Source organism: Lygodium microphyllum, chromosome 23 (assembly GCF_053477565.2).
Source record: "Lygodium microphyllum isolate KBCC chromosome 23, Lygodium_microphyllum_v1.1.10, whole genome shotgun sequence".
Taxonomy (NCBI): Eukaryota; Viridiplantae; Streptophyta; class Polypodiopsida; order Schizaeales; family Lygodiaceae; genus Lygodium; species Lygodium microphyllum.
Window position 1 is genome coordinate 28,005,628 of NC_141157.1, and position 23,905 is coordinate 28,029,532.

The following is a 23,905-nucleotide window of genomic DNA, read 5'->3' on the forward strand; positions in this document are numbered from 1 at the left end:
CCCACTTGGTACCAATGGCCTTCTTGCCAAGAGGCAAATCATATAAGAACCAAGTACCATTTTTGGCAATACCAGTATACTCTATAGGAGCCATTCATATTTCTAAATTTTGTGCCTCTTCAAAAGACATAAGATCATCATCATCACAAAAATTAGAAAGACACATAATAGTCTGATGTATAAGAGGCATTGTGAGAGCCTGGTGACAAGTTGGACTAATATGCCTCTGTTTTGTTAAGAGAATAGGGACCATCAGAGCAACCTTTTGTTGCCGATTTCACTAGGAGTTTTTTTAGTTAGATAGCTTGGGACGTGTTGTAGATCTGTGCAGATGGCGAAAGGGATAAATTTTACAAATATTCTAAAGGCTTTAATGGATTTTATCATAGCCAAGATTTCCCTTTGGTATGATGGATAATTTTGTTGTGTTTTGTTAAAGATTCCTGAGGCATAATGGCAAATGTGCAATTGAGGTGGTGTTACGCTTTTGTCTTCTTCACACAAAATAGCACCCCATCCATAATCTGATGCATCCGTAAAAGGGACTAAAGGGATTCCAGTAGGCAGGTGGAGAGGGAAAATATTTTTAATTAATTTTTTTATTTATTAGAGAGCCAGGGTGTGTAGAGGTTTCCAATGGAAGTAGCATTTCCTTAACAAGGGGTAAAGGTCTTTGGTGTAGAGTGCTAGATTTGAAGTTGTTGAATTTAGCCAATTTAAACATCCCAATAGTTGTTGTAGTTGTTTGACAGAAGTGAGCTTTGAGGGAAACTCCAATACTTTTGTTAAGACATGGTCTTGCAATTCAATAATTCCATGATGGTTCTATAGACCTAAAATTTCTACAGATGTGATGAAGACGATTGATTTGGTTGGAGATAACACCATGCTTGCATCTTCAACTGCTTTGGCAAACTGATAAAGATGTTGGATATGTTCCTGATGGTTTCAGAAAAAATCAAAATATCATCAATGTACACCAAGAAAAATGGAAATTTAGAAATCATTGGGTCTGTCCATCCTTGGAAATCTATAGGGGTAGTCTTGATCCTGGTTGGAAGAACAGTCCATTGTTGGTAGTATCCATGGGGTACACAAAAACTTGTTTTATAATGATCTTCATGCTTGATTGGAAGTTGCCAAAGCCAGTCTGACTTGAGATCAAATTTGCTAAAGATTTTAGCTTTCTTGATTCTTTTAATCAACACATCCTTCAAAAGAATTGGATGACCATGGCCAATAAGATAAGCATTTAAGTTCTTATAATTAATCACCAAGCTTTTCCTCCCTCTTTTATGTTTTGAGTGCTTATTGACATAAAAAGCCTGACAAGACCAGGGCAAATTGGTTGGTTCAATTAACCCTTTAGTAAGTAGAGTCAGAATTTCTTGTTTGCATAGTTCAAGATCTTCTTCTTTCATCCCTGGGTGTACTGCTTTTGTGGGAGTGGCATTAGCTTTGAGCGGTAATGCAATAGCATAGGTAGTCCTTTTCTCCCGAAACATAAGAGGGTCTTCATGCATGAAAGAGCAGAGATGAGAAGTAATTTTCTCAATGTTTATTGCATTATTTTTGAGTTCTTGTTGTAGCCATTGTTGTGTAGCTTGAATCTTTTGTTGATGAGTCGGCTCAAAGATAGAATAGATGCTTCTCTCTATTTTAGTCAACAGAGGTATGTCTGCTTTTTTTCCAAGATAGGAGGCAATAAAATGCTCTTGCCAAAATGTATATGACAACAAATGTTGGAGGATATTAATACCAATAAGAAAATCATAAAGCATTTATTTCATGAGTTGTATTTCTATAGGGACTTTGATATGACTCAGATGAAGATAGGCTTTAGTTACATGGATTAAAGTCACCCTTTTATTGTTGGACAACTCGACTAGAATGGGATTGGAAACTTGGATGCAATCAGGAGGAAATAATTCATTAGAAGCAAAGGTTAGACAGCTTGAATTGGGATCCAACAAAGCATCTGCATATAAAGAAAACTTGGGCATGTTTTGAGCTATACACAAATCATAGAAATAGTTCCACCAGTTATTAGAGCATTGACTCTATGTGTCACATGTTTGGCAGAGGTCACTCTAATCAGATTGACTCGTTTATGTGCAATATTTGTCTCACTGCAGCCCTTGTACTTGTAATTCTACTAACACATTAGTGGAATTTTGGGCAATTTTCTTTTGACTTCGAAAGACTCTTTTGAAGACTTTTCATAGTGAATGTAACTCTTGCTGCATTTGTTGAAAAGCTTGCATCATATCTATACATGTTGGACCTCTTGGATGGGTTGTTGCAAGGATTTCATAAATTGAGTAATTGTCATGGGGTGATGCAATTGATCCAACAAATGTGGAATAAACATATTAATTGTTTTGACAATATCAAAACTAAGCATACCTGGTTTGGGAAGATCATTCACTTTTCCTCCTCCAGACAAAATGATAAACCTTTCTCTATTGCCTCTAGCTCCATATAGAAATAAAAAGGCAAGGCACACCAATCAAACAATGATGATTTTGATACTACATCTTCTCTTGAAGAGTCGTCTGATAAGAAGACTAAGGATAAACTTCACCAAAAATTCTTTCATAATCTTTGTGATCTTCCCAAACTAGGTATGCTTAGTTTTAATACTATCAAAAAAGCTAATATGTTTGTTCCGCATTCACTCGATTAATTGCATCTCATAAAAGATAGAGTCAGGATCACACTGATCTTCTTCAATCTAGATATTCTTTCCTTTGTCCCGGGCAGGATTCATAACAGAATGTACATTGAGGAAAATGGGAGATGGAGAAGGGAAATGAGAATCCCAACCTTTCCTTAGGTGCTTAGTAGAAAAGCTATGCTAATCGGAAACTAGAGTGAAAACTACCACTTGAGTAGAGGAAGAAGTAGGATTTTAGAGAGAAGCTGAAGGGGGTGAAGAAGGCTATGGTTGTTTAACCTTGACTAAGGTTTGACATAGTTGTAGCACAAAATCACACACAATTACCAAATAATCTAATTTGTCAGTTATTCCAGTTAAGGCTAAATGTGTCCAATTTGTAGCTTGTAATTCAGCAGTCCAAGAAGAAGAGTCTTGTGGATGAAGATATGGAGTAGCTTTATATTTATGATTTTCATAATCAAATTCTTGCAACACATTGACTATGGAAGAAGAAGTGGCATGTTCAATCAATTTCTTACAGTGTTGACATATGCCATGTACAATAGTGGGGTGAAGACACGGTTGTACATGAAACTTGAGCAAGCTAGCTCTTTGAGATGGTGAAATTTTTAATTGTGGTTGCAAAGCCACCTTGACAACTTCTGATGATGCTTCTGTAATAGTTTTTTGAGGAAGTTGGAGTGTTTTGCCTTTGATATTTTTGATAGAAATTACTTTAGGAGGCAGTTAACACATTCTAGCAAAAATCTATGTGTAATTTTATATGATTTCATGATAATGGTCTAACCTCTATCCTTGGAGGAGTTCATGCCTTCTAATACTCTAGGGATAGCTAATGACATGCATCTAAAAACCATTCTATACTGGATTGCTAAATGAGCTGAGGATGCTTTCATTTTAATCCCATAGTCCTAACATGCAGCATGAGAAGTTCAGGAAGATATGGGTCATCCATGACAATATCACAATTTGGTTGTAATTCAAAGAGGCCATTGGATAAAGGAGACACTGCAATCCCTATAATCGTTTCCATGAGTTCCATATGCCTAATATCTAGAATAATAGCCATGCAAGATACATTTAGTCCTTGATGAAAAAGTGGAATAATGCCAATTGCTATATAGCCTAAATGCAAATATGGATATTCCTTTTTTGTTTTTGTTTTTGGATCTTACACAGAACTAATGCAAGAAAATTTACATGTTGATAACGTATTGCCTACAATTAGAAAGCCTTGATCTTCAATGTAAAGAGTGGAAGCTTTGAACTTGAATAGTTGTTGTTCCCCATAGATCTGAGATGCACCAAGTTTAGGCAGAATCCATTTGGAACTAGGATGTACTTCGTTAATGATAATGGTATAATTCCATAGCGGAGCAGTGTAGTGAGTAAGTTCAGAATCACAGAAACATAGTGGCAAGTCACTAATACAATGACACAAGTACAGAAAGTACACTATATTGCTTCAAGATTGTTAGATACAAGGCAAAGAGGAGAAAGCACAAAGCTTAAGGCAAGCTGCAGAGGTATGGATATCTTGTTGTTCCAAGGGAGCAAGAGGGCTCTTATATAGGCAAAGAATCATGGGATGAATCATTGATGTACATGATTAAGCCTTAGTGGGTATCTTTTGAGTGGGTGCTAAGTGGCTTGGTGCATGCATAAAGTGTATTCAAGGAATCTTTACAAAAGTCAGGGTAGTTGGCCTTACAAAAGGTCTGCTAAAATTCTGTTTGTCAAGGATGTGTTGGAAGGTGACATCAAGAGCATCAAAGAATAGGGACCATCGGAGTAACCTTTTGTTGCCGATTTCATTAGGAGATTTTTTAGTTAGATAGCCCGAGACATGTTGTAGATCTGTGTGGATGGTGAAAGGGACATATTCTACAAATATTCTGAAGGATTTAATGGCTTTTATCATAGCCAAGATTTCCCTTTAGTATGATGGATAATAATGACTTCTGAAATCACCTCTGAAAGTAAGATAGAGGCATGGATATACTATTCTTCCTATTATATGGCAGAGACATAAGCAAAGACAGAGACAGATATAGGAGTAGAGCCAAATGTAGAAGCAGAGGTAGAAGAAAACATAGAGAATATGTTCTTCTCTTACAGAGTCCATATACAGAGGAGGAGGCAGAGTCTGAAGAGAACAATGATGATAGTACAGAAGAAGATTATAAAAGCGAATTGGAAGAATTTATCTAGCTCGAAGAGGGTACAAATGAGAATGAAGTTCTAGAGGTTACAGAAAATGAAGATCCCATGCTATTTTACAGAATGACTCTAGTACCCTTTTAGATTGGTTAATGTGTCACAAAATGTGTAAAATATCTACAAGCAATGGAGTAAGCAAAGTAAGCCTTCCTTAAGTAGTGGCTCTTGTCACCATAATCTATCCTTCTCAATAAAGTACAATGACAATGCACCTTGCTAACAAATACCAATACTACAAGACAAATAGAACTCATATCATTTCTATCTATGTGACGTTCCTGGAGGCAATGTCAGAATATGAGTCCTTGAGCCAAGAGGTAACTAATTTCCAAACCAAACCTTAAATGGTCCTGATACCATTTAGCATCCCAAGGAGCAAGCCCAATCCTTATTGAAAGAGGAAGTTGATTCCAGTGGAGCATAAGAAGAGGAGACCACTCCCTTGAAGGAGTCACATCTATACCCGAAAGCATTCTGTGGGACCTTCATCCACGAAGTGAAAGGTGAAAATCAATTAACTTTTGTGGATGCTGATGATACTGAACGTCACCTGAAGATGGATACTAGTCTTCCAAAAGAGGAGTTGTTGATTGCGCATAATCTATTGAAGGAGAACTTGGACATTTTTTTGTTAACCTCAACACAAGAAAAAGCACAAAAAGTGAAAAAGGGCAAGTTGATATAGTTGAAAGAGCCCGGCCTAGAAGGAAATCGGACACAATGGAAGAAGCATAAAGAGAAATGGTCGAAAGTGCAAGGGCGACCTCAAAAGCTAAGTCACAGGCAAAAGCATATTTGTAAATGCAAGGCACCCATGAAACTTTTGTAAAAGAGTACCAGGTTCCCTCCTGTGCAAATTGTAAGGACAGGTGGTAGAAAGGAAGCTAAGAAGATAGAAGGACAATGGGAAAGAGGGCCCATGCCACGGTTGGCCATGTAAAAAAGGGGATGACCGCCCAAAAGGAATTAGATTTTGTATATAAACTCAAAAAATGAATGAGAAGCTCATTCTTTGAAGTGTGGCAAAGTGGACTCGTCTTCTTCTCTTCTCCTTCTTGCTTGCTTGTGTGTGCTTGAGAGAGGGAGTATGAGAGTGTGAGGAAGTGAGTGTGTGAGGGTGAGGGATCTTGGACGTGAAGCTCTCGATCATCTCCTCTCTTCTTCTCTTCTCTTCTCTTCTCTTGTCTTGCACGCGGCTATGGAGGATGGAGCTTAGAGGTGGAGGCTTGAGGATGCTTGATCTCACATCTCGAATCATGGAGCTACCAGTGTGCTTGAGGGAGGAGGCAACTCATTCGAGTATCGAGGTAAGCTCACTACATCCGAGTAGAATCGAAGGTGCATTGGCTAGGTGAGAGATAACCATAGGTGTTTGCTTGAAACACTTGAACAAGAAGTTGTCCATGGGTCTTGGCGGTTGAGCGTGAGCGCTCCTCTATATTTTGGTTCCATTGTCAGGACAATGAATTCAAGATTGAGCACTTGCGCATCTCAAATCAAGCGACGAAGGAAGGGTTTCATCTCGAACTGGATCTTGAGATAGGTAGGAGGTTTTGGGTTTTTAATATTTGCAATAAGTAAGTATTTTGGTTTTTTGATGATTAGTTAAGTAGGAGAAATCATGTTAGTATTTTTCTTTTGATTTTTGTTGCATTTAGAATAGGATAGGATCGAGAAATCAAAGTGGGAAGCTTTAGGGTTGCTACTGTGAAACATGCCCAAACATGGAAAAAATGGGAAAAAAGAGTGTTTAGAGGTATTAGAGTTGCATGAGGAGTGATCGGGAAGATTAAGGTTGAGCCTAGCAAGGGTTTAAGACCTTGGGAAACAAAGGGAGACCCCATTTTCACTTATGGCATTGAGAGAGAGAGCTTGGATAGCCGGGGTTTCCTACGAATTGATTAACTCCCACTGGCGTTGGCAGTGCATCCCATGCATTGTGTTGATAGTTGCATTTTGGAATGATGGAATCGGACCACCTTACCAATGTCCAATTTCCAAAATCGAACGCTCAGACACCCTACACCTTTCCAATTCCGAGAATTGGATGGCCAACAATTGGACCATTGCCACCACGTGTAATATTTCCGCAACGAAATATGAACGACCCTAGACCCCGCACACCCCGTGCAAAAAGCAACCCAAAGTAATCTCCCGCAATAAAGATACATTGGCCTAAGTGCTCCAGCATCGTGCATTTACAGTACCATTTCCGCGTAGTGCATATGCAACCGTGGCTCAAAAACCGCAAGCCACCGTAGGTCTCTACGGGAACACCCCTTCATGGGACAAAAAGATAATGAATTAATTGCAAATTTTTTAATTAAACCCCCTCCCCTTAAGCCGTTGCATGGTGGGGAGAGGGAGTATGGTGGAGCTTGAGTGGTGGAGGGGCATGGGGAAGGGGAAACATGCTACCTGCCACTTGTGTGGCTACCCCCCTCAATCTATATGAACCCCCCCTCCCCCAGCTTGAGGGGAGGAGGAAGGCATCGTGTGCTGCCCGTTGCTGCCGCCATCATCGTGCCGCTGCCGTTGCCAGGCCACGCCACTAGGCTGCTGCGCTTCATCATCATCATCATCGTTGTCATCGTCGTCATCGTCGTCGTCGTCGTCGTCATCATCGTCATCTTCTTTATCCTTCCATCACACATCATCCCTGTGCTACAAAGCTTGGAAGCTTCTATTGAAGCTTCCATAGACATAGTTCACCCGTGCCTCTCGGGTTTTTTTCAAAATTGTGTCTGCAAGGCCCAATTCCTGTGCGAAAGAGGAGAATCTCGAACAGTAGTAACCTCGAAGTGCGTAAGGGAGCCAAGGAAGATTCGCTGAGTCGAAATCTGCTGCATCAATGGCTCCTAAGCAAAAGTTGAGAGGCACACACATGGGAGCTTCCACCCAAAGTACGAGAGTGGACAACGCCCCGATAATGAATGCCCAGGTTTCGAATATTATTCCTGTATGGAAAGGATGCATTAAGCATGTTTTAAACTCTCGTACGGAAGTTTAAATGCCTTAGGAAATTTATATACTCATTCGATCTACAAGTTCAGTTGCATGTCAAATACTTGCATTTGCTTGCATCTTCATGGTCAAGGGCAGTCGCATAAGTTGAAAGATGGATTTGTGCAAAGGCATCCTTGTTGCATCATGCAAAGGACAGGGCATATAATACATAATGCACTTATGTAATAATTTCCCAGTTGTGTCTCATGTATAAGATAATCGTAGACGACCCTTAAATGATATCCGAATAGTCGTAATGCATGGAAAGGATTTATGAACTTGCAAATTGCATGCGATAATAGTTACATTTTAGGTTGGGTTAAGTGCTAAAGGAAGGATTAAATCAATGATGGACTCATGGCATTCGCTCATGCATGGAGTTCTTTTATCAAAGTTTGAATGCATCTTCATTAAAATATTAAAGCTTTGAATTTGATGCATCAATGTAAGGTTTATAAGAGTTAGCTCTGAATGTCAATCCTTTAGTTGCATAAAGGCAAAAAGGTCTATGGTCTCAAAATTGCATGGAATGATGCATCTCACCTATCTTGCAGTTACATACATCTTTTAGGAAAAAGTACTTGCAAATTTAGAAGAAAGTATTTGCATCTTTAAAAGAGAATATCATCTTTAGTCGTGGGTTGGTTAGATCAATTAAGTAATTCGTGTAAATGAGTAGCCTACATGAATTTCATGATTAGTTAGCATATGACGATCACCTCAATGTGCTAGGTAGGGTTAAGCTATGATAAAATTCTGCCTAGTATCGCACTTGGGATGCCGACTTAATACTTCCAATCTTAAAGGTCCTACCTGTTGAGAGAGAGAGAGAGAGAGAGAGAGTACGAGAGAGATACACAAGACATGCTCCCAAAGAATGATTCATATTGATGTAGAGTTAGTATATATAGGTGAGACCCAAGTCAAGTGAGAGATGATATATATAGTTGTAACATCCCCACTCAAACAAAGGTCTCTTGCTGTGAGTGAAAAAACCCTTGGGGAGAACAAGGGAAAAACCCGAGCCCCTACACATACCTACGATACAAAAATGATTTACTATAAAGTTTTCTTGAATACAATGATACATGCCTCAATCAGTGAGACAAGAACTTAGAACAATACCAAGTTCATGTCTTAATGAGCTAAAGCGAGCTTCACTAAGAGCTTTTGTGAAGATATCTACAACCATTTGATCACTGGGACAATGCTCCACCATAATGGAACCTTTCTTGACTTCATGTTGAACATAATGATAATGAATAGCAATATGCTTTGATTAATTATGTTGTATATAGTCTTTGGTAAGACTAATAGAACTTTGGTTATCGCATCGAAGAGGTGTACTAGATGATGAAGGATGTCCCAAATCTGCAAGTAGTTGTCGAAGCCAAACTAGCTCGCGAGCTGCTAATGATGCAGCAACATATTCGGCTTCAGTTGTAGAAACCGCAACACATCGTTGTTTCTCGCTGGACCAAAAAACCAAACATCCATTTAAAAAGAAACAATTCCCACTTGTAGATCGCATGGATAAGTGTGAACTTGCCCAATCAGCGTCTATATATCCAATAAGGTCAAGAGAAGTTGAAGAAGATAAAGAAGAATCCTCTCGACGATGATAAATAAGACCAAATTCCTTAGTACCCTTGAGGTACTTAAGAATACGTTTTGCAGCACTCCAATGAATAGTGGAAGGGGAAGAAAGATACTTTCCCAAAAAGTTAGCTGCAAATAAAATATTTGGTCTTGTGTTTAAACCAATAAATTGAAGACAACCAACAAGATTAGCAAAAGGTTGATGAATGGCTGATTCTTCATTGCGTGTTGTAGATGTACCCTTGGTAGAGCTTGAAAGAATGGGAGTGTTAGCAGAGTGCGCATTTGTCAACCCAAACTTCTTAACAATATCATTAATAAACTTTGTCTGGCGAAGAAGAAGAATGCCTTGTTGTCGGTGTCGTTGAACTTGAATACCCAAACAAGAATGTATCTCACCAAGATCCACCATTTCAAATGCAGTCGATAAAAGCTTCTTCATAGCATCCAAGAAAGCAATATTATTTGACACAAGAATAGTATCATCAACATATAGAGCAAGAATAATAAAATATTTGTCCTCCCTTTTGATGTAAAGATTTGGGTCAGCAAAACATGCAACAAAACCTTTAGATGTGAGGAACTGATCAATCTTAATATACCAAGCACGAGAGGCTTGCTTCAATCCATATAATGCATGATGAAGCTAACATACAAGATGCTCCTTTCCTGCAATCATAAAACCTTCAGGTTGCTCCATATAGATTTCTTCTTCAAGATCTCCATTGAGAAAAGCCGTTTTAACATCCATTTTGTGAATTTCTAAATCAAATAGTGTTGCAAAAGCCAAAATCATACGAACAGTTGTGGAGCGCACAACGGGAGAAAATGTTTCTTGATAATCTACTCCTGCAATCTGTGAGTAACCTTTTGCAATAAGTCGTGCTTTGAACTTATCAAACGAGCCATCAGCTTTGGTCTTGGTTTTATAAACCCATTTACATTTTATAGGAACACGATTTGGGGGGAGTTCAGTAAGAATCCATGTACCTTTGGAGATTAAAGAATCGTACTCAGCTTGCATAGCTTCTTGCCATTGATCCCTTTGAGATGAATTGATAGCTTCCATATACGATATTGGATCCTCTTGGACAGACATAGCATCATCAAAGACATCATATTCAATAGAATAGAATCCATGCTCTATCTCAATAGGAAGATCAACATAGATCTCCAAATTTTCATCAATCTTCTTTGGAGGTGAAGGAGGTTTATGATCATCAGAATTAGTAGAATCACAAAGCAAGTAAGGAAATGTACTAAGCAAAGATTGTGTATCATCTGAAACATCTGACGACCATGTGCCACCCATAGTCTTCTCATCAAATATAGCATCACGACTAATGATAACCTTTTGAGAAGAAGGATCATAAAATTTGTAACCTTTGGAATGATTTGAATAACCAAGAAAAATAACCTTCAAACCTGGAGGATCCAACGAGTGTCCTTGGGCACATGAATATAAGCAATGTAGCCAAATGTGCGAAAGTGAGAGACTGAAGGTGTCTTCCCTGTCCAAATTGTTATAGGAATTTTACCAGCAGGTGCAGTAGGTGGAAGATGATTTTGAATAAAAACAGCTGTTAGAAGTGCTTCAGTCCAAAACTTTCGAGACAAACCAGAGTGTATAAGCATGCAATGTATAGCATTAAGAATCGTGCGATTTTTGCGCTCAGCAACACCATTTTGCTGAGGAGAATAAGGAACTGTAAACTCATGATGAATACCTTGATCCTTACAGAAGTCATCAAATAGATTGGATACATATTCACCACCGTTGTCACTGCAAAGCGTCTTTATAGAGAATCCAATTTGAAGCTCCACACTTATCTTGTATTGTTTAAATATAGATAAAGCCTCAGACTTATGTCGAAGAAGATAGACATGTGTGTACCGTGAGAAATCATCAATGAAAGTTATAAAATATCAATATTGAGACTTTGAGGCAGGAAAAAGGACCGCAAATATCGGTATGAACCAAATCCAAGAGACCACAAGAATGTGATGAAGTAGAAGTGTGGAAAGGCAAACGATGGTGTTTTCCAAGTGCACAGTACTCACATATTCCCATACGTGGATGAGATTTAAGATCCATACCTTGCACAAGACCATGACGATGAAGATCAAGAATTTTGGCAAAATCGGAGTGTGCAAATCGTTGATGCCATAATTTGCAATCTGCATCTCCAGGGGCAGTAACAACATTTGCAACTGTATCATTCAATGATAGCTCAAATAGATTACCATGTCGAGGAGCCACTGCTATAGTATGCCCGTCTTTCTCTATACGACATTGATTATGATCAAAGCCAACAAACAAACCAAGATCAACTAGACGAGCAACAGAAAGAAGATTTCTTTGCAAATCTGGAACATGAAGAACTCCTCTTAATATTCTAGTGGATGAAGCAGTCCCCAGATATAAATCACCCACTCCTTTAACTTGACAAGTCGTATCATCCACAAGGTAAATAAACTTCTTAACAGGAAGAGAATGATAATTGTGAAGCCACTGTGATTGGTATGTCATGTTTCCAGTGGCACCTGAATCAACGATGAATAGAGAACCATCATGAACATGAAGTACCTTTTCTGGAGAGATATCATAATGGACGAAATTGAGCTCCTGATGAGTATGATCATCATCAGTTGTAGTTTGTTGAACAATATAAGCTCGAGAACGTTCTTCATCATATCTGCGTTTATAACAACGACGAGATGGATGATCTGTATGTGCACAATAATCACAAGGAGGAAAACTTTTGGATGAGCGAGGTTGCTTTGTAGTAACTCCATGCTCCTCATCATATTGACGTGCCCAGCAATCAGAAGCCACATGACCTTTCTTATCACAATAAGAACAATGTTTGTTAGGATAAGCAAGACGAGAAGATTTACTACCTGGATTAGGGCGTCCACCCTGCTGAAAACGTGAAGCAGGACGCTTGCGAACAACAAAAGCAGCATCAAAATCCCTTTGTTCCCGAGTGACCAAAACAGCATCAGATTTTTCCAAATGATGCTCATTACGTTGAGAATATTCAATAAGAGATATACATGCTTTGTCAAAGTGGATATCATCCTTGTTAGACAAAATAGTGATGATATTGTCATATAAAGGATCTTTGATGGTATGAAGAAGTTGAGTAACAATCTGATTTTTAGCAACAGGAGCGCCGGCAACACCAAGCTTATTGATAATGTCTTTAAAAGCCTCGATATGAGAGTGCATAGAGGTACCAACCTTATATTGAAGATTCTTCAAAAAAGTTTGGAGATATAAAATTTCGGTGACCGATTTCTTCTCAAACATTGAGATAAAATACTCCCAAATAGCATGAGAGGTTTCCAGATGAAAGACATCCAACATAAGTGAGTCAGGAAGTGCAGACAATATATAACGACGAGCCGCTTTGTCACGATGAATCCAATTAGTATGATCAATTTTCCATTGTTCAAATAATGGACCATCAGTAATCAGAGAATTGTTATTCATCACATCAATAGGTTGAACTGGGCAAGACAGGTCGCCCAAAACAATATCAAATAATTCGTCACCTTCAAGAATTAGCATCATCTTTGCTTTCCACCCAGGAAAGCCTTGTCCTTGGAAGAAGGGAACCGAACGTTGACCAGACGGATATCCGTTAACAATTACGCAATTGGCCATGCCTGTATGTCGAGAGAAAACAAATAAGATGAGATCGCAGAATCTGCAAACCATGATCAAGACGAGCGTAGTTGAGACGCATGACAATCAAAATAGGGATATGCACGTAAGAACGACGAACAGTATTGAGTGACTAAAAAGAAAGCCCGAAATAGAGAGGTGTAACGTGCAAGACGAGATGACGCATATAAGAAAAGTGCTATTTCGGTCAAGCAAAGAACATGAACGATAATAAAACATCGCTAAAAATAGCAAGATGTTTGCTTGTCGTAATCAACATCATTAACGAAGACGAGTGATTAATAAACTGTAATTGGGGATTAACGAACTGTAATTAGAAATATAGTTTTAAATAAAGAATCGTAGATTTGAGCAGAATTGTTGTCTTGAATCCTGAACTGTCATAACTTTTGATCCAGAACTCCGATTGACAAGCAATTTTGACAGGATTCGAAAGCACGACGAAAGTTGCGCACCTGGACCTGGTTTTGTTTTTAAAGACAAAACTAACTAATACTTCTAATTTGAACAAGTTCATGTATCAAATCATCACTTGTGCAAAGAATTCAATCAAGTATAAACAATGAAACAACTTATCTTCCTTGTTGTTGCTATGCATCCATAGCTCGGATACCATGTTGAGAGAGAGAGAGAGTACGAGAGAGATACACAAGACATGCTCCCAAAGAATGATTCATATTGGTGTAGAGTTAGTATATATAGGTGAGACCCAAGTCAAGTGAGAGATGATATATATAGTTGTAACACTACCCACATCCACGAAATGTTAGGATTATTTAATCACCGTGCAAGAATGATCTAGGGTTCCCACCCTCAGGATCAGTTGACCAAATGCTAGACTTCCGCAAGGAATCTAGGAACCCTAGGGCCAAAACGTTTATCGGCCCAGTAGGGTTAGGGTTTGGAATGGGTCAATAGGACTCCCAAACCCCATATCTTGATCAAAGGTATTCTTGATCAAGTAATACCGTATGAAGAAAATATATAATCCCCACAAGTTAGGTGATGACACCTATCTCGTGCAACAAGTGGCAACATCGTATGGTCTTGTGTCTAAATCATGAAATAGCACGGCTACGCCTTAGACCAAGTTTGACGAGTTCAAATTACGAGTCTAATTTTCTAGAAGTTTAGTCATCCTGATTCAACACTCTTCCTTGAAGACTGATTTGCCGAGCCAGGGTAGTAATGAATTGCCAAGAAAAGCAATTGACCAACCAAGTTAGGGCAACGAGGATGCCCAGGATTTATTGTCTATAATTTAAGGAAACCTAAGGTAGAGACAAATTGGGTCAATAGGGTATAAACCCTAACCCAAGGAAAAAGGGTAAACAAGCAACTCAGCTTACGAAACCCTTGGGATCTTGCCAAGTCGCAATTGATCCAGGATCTAATGCTACAAACATTTGAGGAGAAGGAATTATACCTTAGCAGATTGGCCGTACAAACGACCACTGGAATGCTCGTGATTGTACACTTAGGAGCACTGTTTGTACTTCTTTGCTCAAGGAACTAATGCTGGAAAAATAACTAATGCTTCAGGTTAAAAGACTGGAGGGAGAGGCAGTATCAGTTACCTCCGACTGTCTGCCTGACCCTATCCGAGGGGGTTGTTAGCCGCGCCGGATACGTGGACCGAACCCGCTGCGAGAGGTCTCTCCGTGGGTGCTACTTGGAGCAGGAGGACGATTGGGTGCTAGGGGAGGCTCTAGCCGTAAATCCCTTGCCTCCGGATCCTGCACAAGAGGTCGACATGACTCGAGATGGGATCTCGAGGCCCACATACTAGTCAACGGGCGGAACTTGGAATAGCGATCCCTGAGGATTGCTGGAATAGCCTTCGAGAGGTTATTTGATGCATTCCAAAGACTGATAAATAAAGATCAAATGTTGAAAAAGGAACTTGTTTGACATTGTTTTTCTGTGTCAGTGCTTAAGTTACGTGAAGGAACCAGTGATTAATTTGGTTAATTAAGGAAGTTATTTTTGCTTGTTAAACTAAATGTGGTAGGTAATTAGATAACTAAAGCAACCCAAGGAAAGTGCTGTGGACGTGACTCTGGGTCCGTCCTACGAAAGGGTGGTCCCAGTTTGTCGGGAACTTTTCTCAAAGGAATTGACGGTGAGGTAACAATGACCTAGAATTTATAGAGTTAAAGTCCCGATTTATGCTGTTTTAGGGGAATGGAATGGGACTATGCCTTACAGGCAGAGAGGTTGAGCTTCGCATCCCTCTCATTTTCCATTCTCCTTGAACCAAGTGCAATATAAATCCGCTTTGACCCTGATGTTTCTGCACAAAGTAGTTCATCTAGGGCTCGACGCTAGCTACCTCCTAGGAACTTGACCATTAGGAAAACCTTGATTCAGGTCGGTCCTAAGTGGGAATGTCCGGAATGCTTCCGCTTCGTGGGGCAGACTCAGGAAGACCTAGATCGCAAACCCCGTGACATTCCTTGGGAGTGCCAGGTAGCACTTTCTAGACTCTCTTCCCGATGGGCTGCTAACACGTGTCCTACAAGTGGACAGGGGGACACGTTACACCACGAGTTCGATCTTGAGGATTAGACACTTGGGCCCGTGACCTCGTTTGATTTTGAAAATTGGATGCTCGGACCACCCTTATCTGATTCTGACAATCAAGCACACTCAAATCGAACTATCCTGTCTGATGGGATATACCCTATCCGATTTTGAAAATAGGATGTCCCATAATCAGTCACAAAAATCGGACCATTCAAAATCGGACATTCCAAATCAGATAGAGTAAATCAGACAGCTAAAATCGGACGCCTGTCAAATTGGATGTCTGATTCCTAGAATCCGACACTGTAGAATCAGACTCTACAGAATCAAACAAGATGTTGACACATTAAAATTGACAAATTTATGCATTTGAGATGATAGAGAGTACAACTTGCAACGTAAATTCAACCCTAGAAATCATAGTCGAATGGCTAGGAACAATGATGATGCTCATATAAGTATATTCGACATGCTTAGAGCCATAGGCTAACTAGTAGACCCAATTTGACCTTGAATGAGTTGAATGATGTAGCACAAACTCTAATCACTAGCAAGAATGGCTAGGAATTGAACCTAGAACCCCATTAGGCCGAGTACGTAGACGAGAGTGCGAGAGCTTAATTGTCACTTTGTATTCACACCCACATTGTTTTCTAGCACTTGAAGTGCACTTCAGAAAAGTTGAAAGCTTGATTTTGCACGATGCATAGAAGAGAGCATGCACACATACACTGAGTGAGTGTAAGTTGAGGACTTTTTGTAAATAATAAGAAACTTACTCAAACTTAACAATCAGAACGAGCCCACTAGTAGGAGAAGTCCTTGAAATGTAGTCAGATGAACGAGAATCCTAAGTATGGGACTAAGCAAGGACGTGACACAAGAGTCAGATGCAGCAAGGACCGACACCATTGGAGGAGTGGAGCTACTCCACTTGATCAATCTCATTGACACCTTGGTGGAATAAGAGACTGCCGATATGGTAGAGTCAAGCACTAACCATTACAAACATAGTAAAGAGCTTGACGTAGGTGATTTCCTGACGAAAATCCAGTATAGCTAGTTACCAATTATGATCTCCAGAACTAGATGGACCACCACGGTAGGCCATCCGAGGATATCGTAGCGGACCTTGAAGAGAAGAGGAGACTAGTGTAGGAAGCTTTGCAAGGCATAGTGGCCTACAATTAGGAACAACAAGCTAGAAGCTTGTGATAGAACATAGAAATGTGGGAGATCCAGCAAGTGTTAGCCTTAGCAAATAGAAATCGATCAAGACCTCACGTGGAGAGAGAGAAAGCGCTAGAAGGAGAACTTATGTTGAGAGAGTTTCTTGTGAAGTGACTGCTAGACAACACCTTTGTAGGGTAGATCATAGCAACACTTGGAACCTCATTGCTCATAGGGCTAGGAGTCAACTAGGGTCGAAGAGCCAATCAAAAATCCATGTCATTGCTAAGCAATTAGACAAGTACAAACCAAACAACGATCTCTACAGCTTTGTAGAGCAGTTCAAGTAGGTCTGTGAGGCCAACGGCCTCATCGATCTCACCCAATGCTCACAAGCCTTTGGTCTATGATTAGGTGATAAGGGAAGGGCTTGGTACACCAGCTTAGATGTCGTAGATCATAACAACTTCAACCATGATCGTACGGCTCATGAACTTGAAGTAGAGAGATAAGGAGAAAATCAAGGATTATATGACCCATGTGAGGAGTCTCTTTAAGAGAATCCTGATAAATGAACGACCCACGGAAAGAACGGTGTTCACGGTCTTCATCAATGGACTACTAAGTGAGAAACTCTATAAGACCTTGGCAAGCAACTCAAGCTTGTAGCAAGACGCACTACCTAGGGTCTTTGAAGAGGCCATTTGAGTGGATGACCAACTCAAGGAGAGGAGCTCCATGAGCTCTCCTATATCTAGAACCTTAGAAAGGGCAACCACATCCAACGAAAGATCGGTCCCAAATAGCCAGGATAAGGGAATGAGTATTAATCAGAACCTAGAGCTAGCAGAGATGAAGACGGAGATAGCAAGGCTACAAGAAATGGTGAGGAGACCAATGCACCCACATGTCCATTGTGTGTATTGTGGAAAAAACCACATGCTAGCCGAGTGGCAAGACCCTAGATCCTGACCTTGCGTCAATTGTGGTAGGTTTGGCCACGATCCCTTGCATTGCAGGCTACCGAGGAGATTCCCATACTTGCAACCTTACAACCAGCCTTACCTAGGGAATATGCTACAAAACTTTTTCGGGAGGGGAGCCCCATTGGCTCTCCCAACACCTAATGATGCTAAACCGGCCATTCCTAGGATGGAAATAAATCCCACAGGCATACCCAGATCACTTGGACCTTTCATAACCCATCCATGACCGACACTCCAATCCACTATGTGGAGGAGCCGAATGACGATGAGCCCTATGTGAACCCTTATGTCTCGTATGATGAAGAGGACAATTCAATCCTTATGGATTATCGACTAGTGCTAGTCATGTCGCTAGGTAGAGGTAGAGGCTTAGGGGGCAAACCACCCAAGAATGATTTCTTGTTGGAATTGTAGTCACCGAGGACACAACTCTTCATGCTACCCCGAATGGGTGCAGACTAATTGAGAAAAGGCCGATCTGCCCAGAGTGTAGGATCACTCACTTGTTTGCCAAATGTCCTAGATGAAAGCCACCCTCTAGTGTGGCAAACGAGCCATCAGTACCATTGGGGCTATTTGGAGTTGAGATGTTTAACAAAGAGGACACACCTATCCTGTTACATGTCATGACTTGGGCACAAATGAAGCAGGCTGGCATATTACTGCCTGGATCCAACAATCTAGATACAGCCTCGATAGGGAAAAAGATTTGTAGACGAAGGAAGAAGAGGACAGAGACCAAGATCACGCTTAAAATGGAGGGTGCTATGACATTGTCCACAGGAAAGAAAGTCACTGACATTGAGGCATAGACATTCGCCCTAAGGACTGCTGAGAAGGGGAGTGCTAGGGTGCGGGAGTACCCCCAACTCAAAATGCTAGTCCAAAGCCATAAAGAAGGTCAAGGAGTGGGTGAAAGAGGCCCAAGAGCACCTTAAGGATGCTAAGCCCATCTTGGAGGATGAGATTGATGATCTCTCAAGCGTAAGCACACCACCTTTGCCTCCACGACCAAAGTCGAAAGATGTGTCTACACCACAAGCAGTGCCGCTTAAACGGAGTTTGAATGCTACAAGCCAATAAACCTGTCAAGGCCATTGGCCAAGGAAAGCATGCCTAGAAGAAGAGCAGCAGCTAACAAACTTCTTACAATGATAGTAACCACCCCAGTGACTCTAAGCTTAGGAGCTCTGCTTAGGCAGTATCCAATGCTATGGCAAGAAATAAAGCAGTGGGTTGAAGGACCAATGGAGCAAGGAGCAATTGATCTACATGATCATGATGCAGTAACTCAAATACCTAGTCTAATGCTACACTCAATGCCCAAGTTCTTGCACATTAATGCTTTTTGGGAGGGCACAGAGATGCATGCAGTCCTACCAGTCCTAGCATTAGGAGATGCCACATGAAAAGGGATCGTGGACACGGGGGCAGGAATTAGTGTGCTTAGCCATGCAATACTCTAGGCTTGGGATAACCCACCTATCAAGAATGCTAGGTTTAATGTTAAGTAGTCAATGGAATAAAAGTTAGGCCATTTGGAGTGTTGAAGAATTGGCCGTTGAAGATTGCAGGTGTCCAGTTTTCTGTGAACTTCATTGTGATGAAGGGAGTGGATTATGACATCCTCTTAGGCTGACCCTAGATGCACAACAACACATGAGTCATAAAAGGCTGTTTTCACCACTCGACCTTCGGCCCATGAATCAAGCAGTGCTCTCTCGGGTTAATACGCGGTGCGACCATGGACGTGATCCACCCGTACAATATATCCTTCCTTAATTAAATCCTTTAAGAGTCAAGCACAAACAAGGCATTCAGCCTAATAACATTTTCTAAGAAAACATTCCTTTATTCCCATGGCGACTTGTCATCACAGACCCTTGCCATGCATTTGCCATAAATCACAAGCACTTGGAATAATCATCCAAACAATAACTAACAACCAATTGAATGTAAAAACATTTAGGATGTTGTTCCATCAATCAACAAAACCAATTGCATTCTTTCCAAACAATGCAAGAATAGACGATATAACATTTCCATCGTATATTTGCTCTCTCCCTTGGGATCTAAGAGCAATACCATGCAAACACGTTCTTAACACTTCCTTCCTTCGGCTAGGGCATATGTTAAGGGTTCAAACACTATTCATGATGTAAGTTCTATAGGTCACTTACCTTGATTGATAACCCAACCCTGAATTTGGATTGGCAAAAGTCATCCTTATCCAACGGATCTCAAGACATCCTAGTTTTAACCCTTATGATCAATTTCTTGTACTAGCTCTTAGTCAAGTCATGAGGCAACTAGAAATTTATCCTCATATATCAAACATGTTATAGGCATAACGTGTAAATACTTGATAAGATAAGTGCGAGATGATCTCAAGTAATTAGACTCCAATAGGCCGTGCATTGAGCTAGAATCTAGTTTTTCTTAATATTCAGGCTCTTAGGCTAAGTACTTTTGAAGTATCTTAACTTTCAACTAGTACTTTCTATTCATGATTCTCAATGTCATATTCTTTTAGTAATTGTGCTATTTATAACCCTTGACTATACTTTAATCTAGCACTTGTATGCATAATCTTTTAATGTCGTTCTTTGATGACTATGTCATTCATAACGCTTGACTAATTCTTTCTTGTAATTGCTCTACTAGCAACTAAGTCATGCGTACTTGGGTGCAATTATCTTCCCTTGATATATGCACTTCACAAACTCCATCTTCCGAGTAGGTGAGATGAAATTTATCCTTTCCCATGACCTATTCTCGTGCAATAGTATGGGGCCTAACGTATCTCATACGAGAATCAAAAGCATCTATCAATTTGAAAATACATTACTTACGACCGGAATTGCAGTTGGATTGACGGTGATGCCTTTGCCCAAAGCCTTGTTGCTGGTTGCAGGATTGTCATCCACATGCGACATTCTTTGCTTGGAGGCGGCCATCTTCCGCAAATAGACTCAAGAGATTAAGAAAGTAGAATAGATTCAAGATGGAAGATCGTAAGAGAAGATGGTTAAGTCGAGGACCAAGATAGAGAGAATTGAGCTAATTCTCTTCCTTGCAGCCTCTCGGGGTGACTCTTTTCTCTCTCTCTCTCTCTCTCTCTCTCTCTCTCTCTCTCTCTCTCTCTCTCTCTCTCTCTCTCTCTCTCTCTCTCAAGCTCTCTTTCAAGCTCTTCCTCACAATCTCTTGGAGGAGTATCCTCCTCTCTACCTCTCTCTCGCAACCTCTCGGGGTCTCCTTATGCTTCTTATGCCTCTCCCATGCCTCATATTTATAGTGAATTAGAGAAGAGGGCTTGTGGTTGAGAAGTGGAGCTCTTTGTGGAGGGGAATCTTGGAAAGATCAGTGATCTGATGCTCAGATCATAAATCTGATGGTTCCATTGGCTCCGAAAAGGGGGTAAAACCCCAAGACACTTGCTTAGAAAGCTCTTAGTTCACTCCTTCTTCTTTTCTCTATTCGAAGTGCTGTCTACTGCCTATAAACTGCGATCGCGGCGCGCGCGATTTTGCCATTCACTTTTCTTTATTTTTATTTTTATAAAATCTTCAAACTAACTAAAATATCTCTTGTCTTTTCTTTTAAATGACATCTAGTTTCTAAAAATCTCCATATCTTTTTTTTTAATATAAAAATGATAATATCCAAAGTATCTAAAATATACTAGTTTTGCCCAAAATCTAATGTTTTTGGACCTTCCAAACTATACACATGAACTTAGTGATTAATATAACTCATAAGTCTTGTTCACGTTGTAATTTACGTGAAGGGTAGCTACGGTTTTTGCCAATTCGAGAAAAATATCGAATTTACGACTCTTGATTTTTCTAAATAAAATATTTTAAATTAAATAAAAATTATCAATAATTAATGTTAGTTAGTTTTTACCTTAGTTAGTCTTTAGTTAGTAATCTTACTAACTTATTAATTGACTAACTAACTTACAAACCAACCAACTAACTTTTATTGTGCGGAGATATTACATCCTCCTCCCCTTAGAGAAATCGAGATGTCCTCATCTCGAGAGAAACAGGGGGTATCATCTTGGAATATGTGGGTTATGGAACACCACGCATCTGATGTGCTACTTTGATCTCTCACAGACATACGGTGTTTTGAAAATAACAACCTATTGTATTTGATATATTTGAGTCTTGGTTACAATAGAAAATTTATTGTAGTTACATCTCATGGATATCTTCTAGGTTTTTCCTAAGCACTTGGTATATTCTAGATCATTGGAGCTTGTACAACTTATTTCTTGTAAGCTCAAGTTCTCTTCGAGTTCCATTGGGACAATTGATATAGTTATGTCCAATGTTGTGGCACTCAGAGCATCGGTGTTTAGGGTGCTTTGGACATTCCCTTTTGAAATGACCTAACTCCCTGCAATAGAAACAACGCAGAGCTTTATCACTTGTGGTCACAAGATTTTTGGTTGTCCTTAGTAAGATTTTCTTCTTTAGACCAAAGTGTTCTAGGATTCTTTTAGTAGATTGGAGTGGTCCTTTATCTTGGAAACTACATTTCCAGATTGTCCTGCCCTTAGTTCGGGACTGAGCTCCATGGACAATTGGCTTTGCTTGTAATACTAAAGAATACTTCCAAGCTTCGACATTCTGGTAAGACCCAATCTATATTAGTTGAGAAGAAATGACTTAAGAGAAATTCATTGCACATTATGACTATCATTCCTTGCCAGAGTATCTCTAATCATTTGCAAGTTCTAGGCTCAAAATAGACGCAACTCATATTACTCAAGTTAACTGTAGCTACAAGAGTAAAGTTTATTCCAATACAAGTTGTATTTCATGTCGACAAAATTTCTAGGATTTCTAATAATCCTAAAGTGGTGTAGTAGGTTCTAAGTATTCGTCTTCATCTGATTCCTCTATATATCCGAAGACTGCACTTGTGTAACTTCGTTTTCTTGGAGACTCCGTATCTTTTGGACTTAAGTCAGGGCAGTCTACTTGGACATGTCCTAGCTCATTGCAATGGAAACATTGACGGTAGGGACATCTCCTACGGATGTGCCCTATCTCTCCACATGTATGGCATCTCTTACCCATATCTCGGGAGTCATCTTTACTAAAATTTTCCGATTTAAATTCTTGGACGATTGGATTTGCTCGGAGTAACGCATCTTGCAAGTCTGTTGGACGCATTGCTTCAAGACGGTGATTCAGAGGAGTGTTTAGGCCATGGCAAAACTTGGATACTTGCTACGCAATATCCATAGGTGGTGCGTATTTTAGTAGGGTTACAAACTTTGAGTAGTAAGCTTCCAAAGTTAATTCTCGTTGCTTTAGCCTGAAGAATTCATTCATCTTCAAAGTCTGGTAGGTTGGCGGAAGGTATCGTCTGCGTACAGCATCTTTCAACTGAACCCAAGTAACAGCGGCTTCAGAAACACCTTCATCTTTGCACCATTGCTTCCACCATAATCGAGCCTGGCCAACTAACATAAGTTTGGCTATCATTGCTTGATTGGTAGAGGCAGTTCCCGAAGCAAAGAAATAGTCATCCATCGACTCAATCCATATCTCTGCCTTTACTGCAATGTCTATCCCTTCTCCATCAAACTCGGGTACCTCAATGTTGAGATATCAAGCTCCACTCGTGATACGCCAGGGTGACCGTTGTGTATTTATGTCACTGACTTGTCAGTTGCAGACGCGGTTGGTACACCGCCCATGAATAATAGCTACATGATAGCTATCCTTATCTACTCTAGTTCGTGGCTCAGTTAGTATGCCACCTTAGTTAGTTGAGTTTGGTTTGAGACCCATATATAGGGTTCTTCTATTTCTTTGTACTTGAGTTCTTTTGGCTTACACAACTAAGAAGAGGAAAACTGTTTTCAGCCTCCACCCTTGTGTGTATTCCCCCATTGTGCAAGCAAGAAAGCTTCAAGTGAGACTCCTTCCTTCTCTCCCACAATCTTGACATGGTATCAGAGCCTTGTTCGTGGTAAGGAGCTCAAGAAAGCAAGCCAAGCTCGCGGTG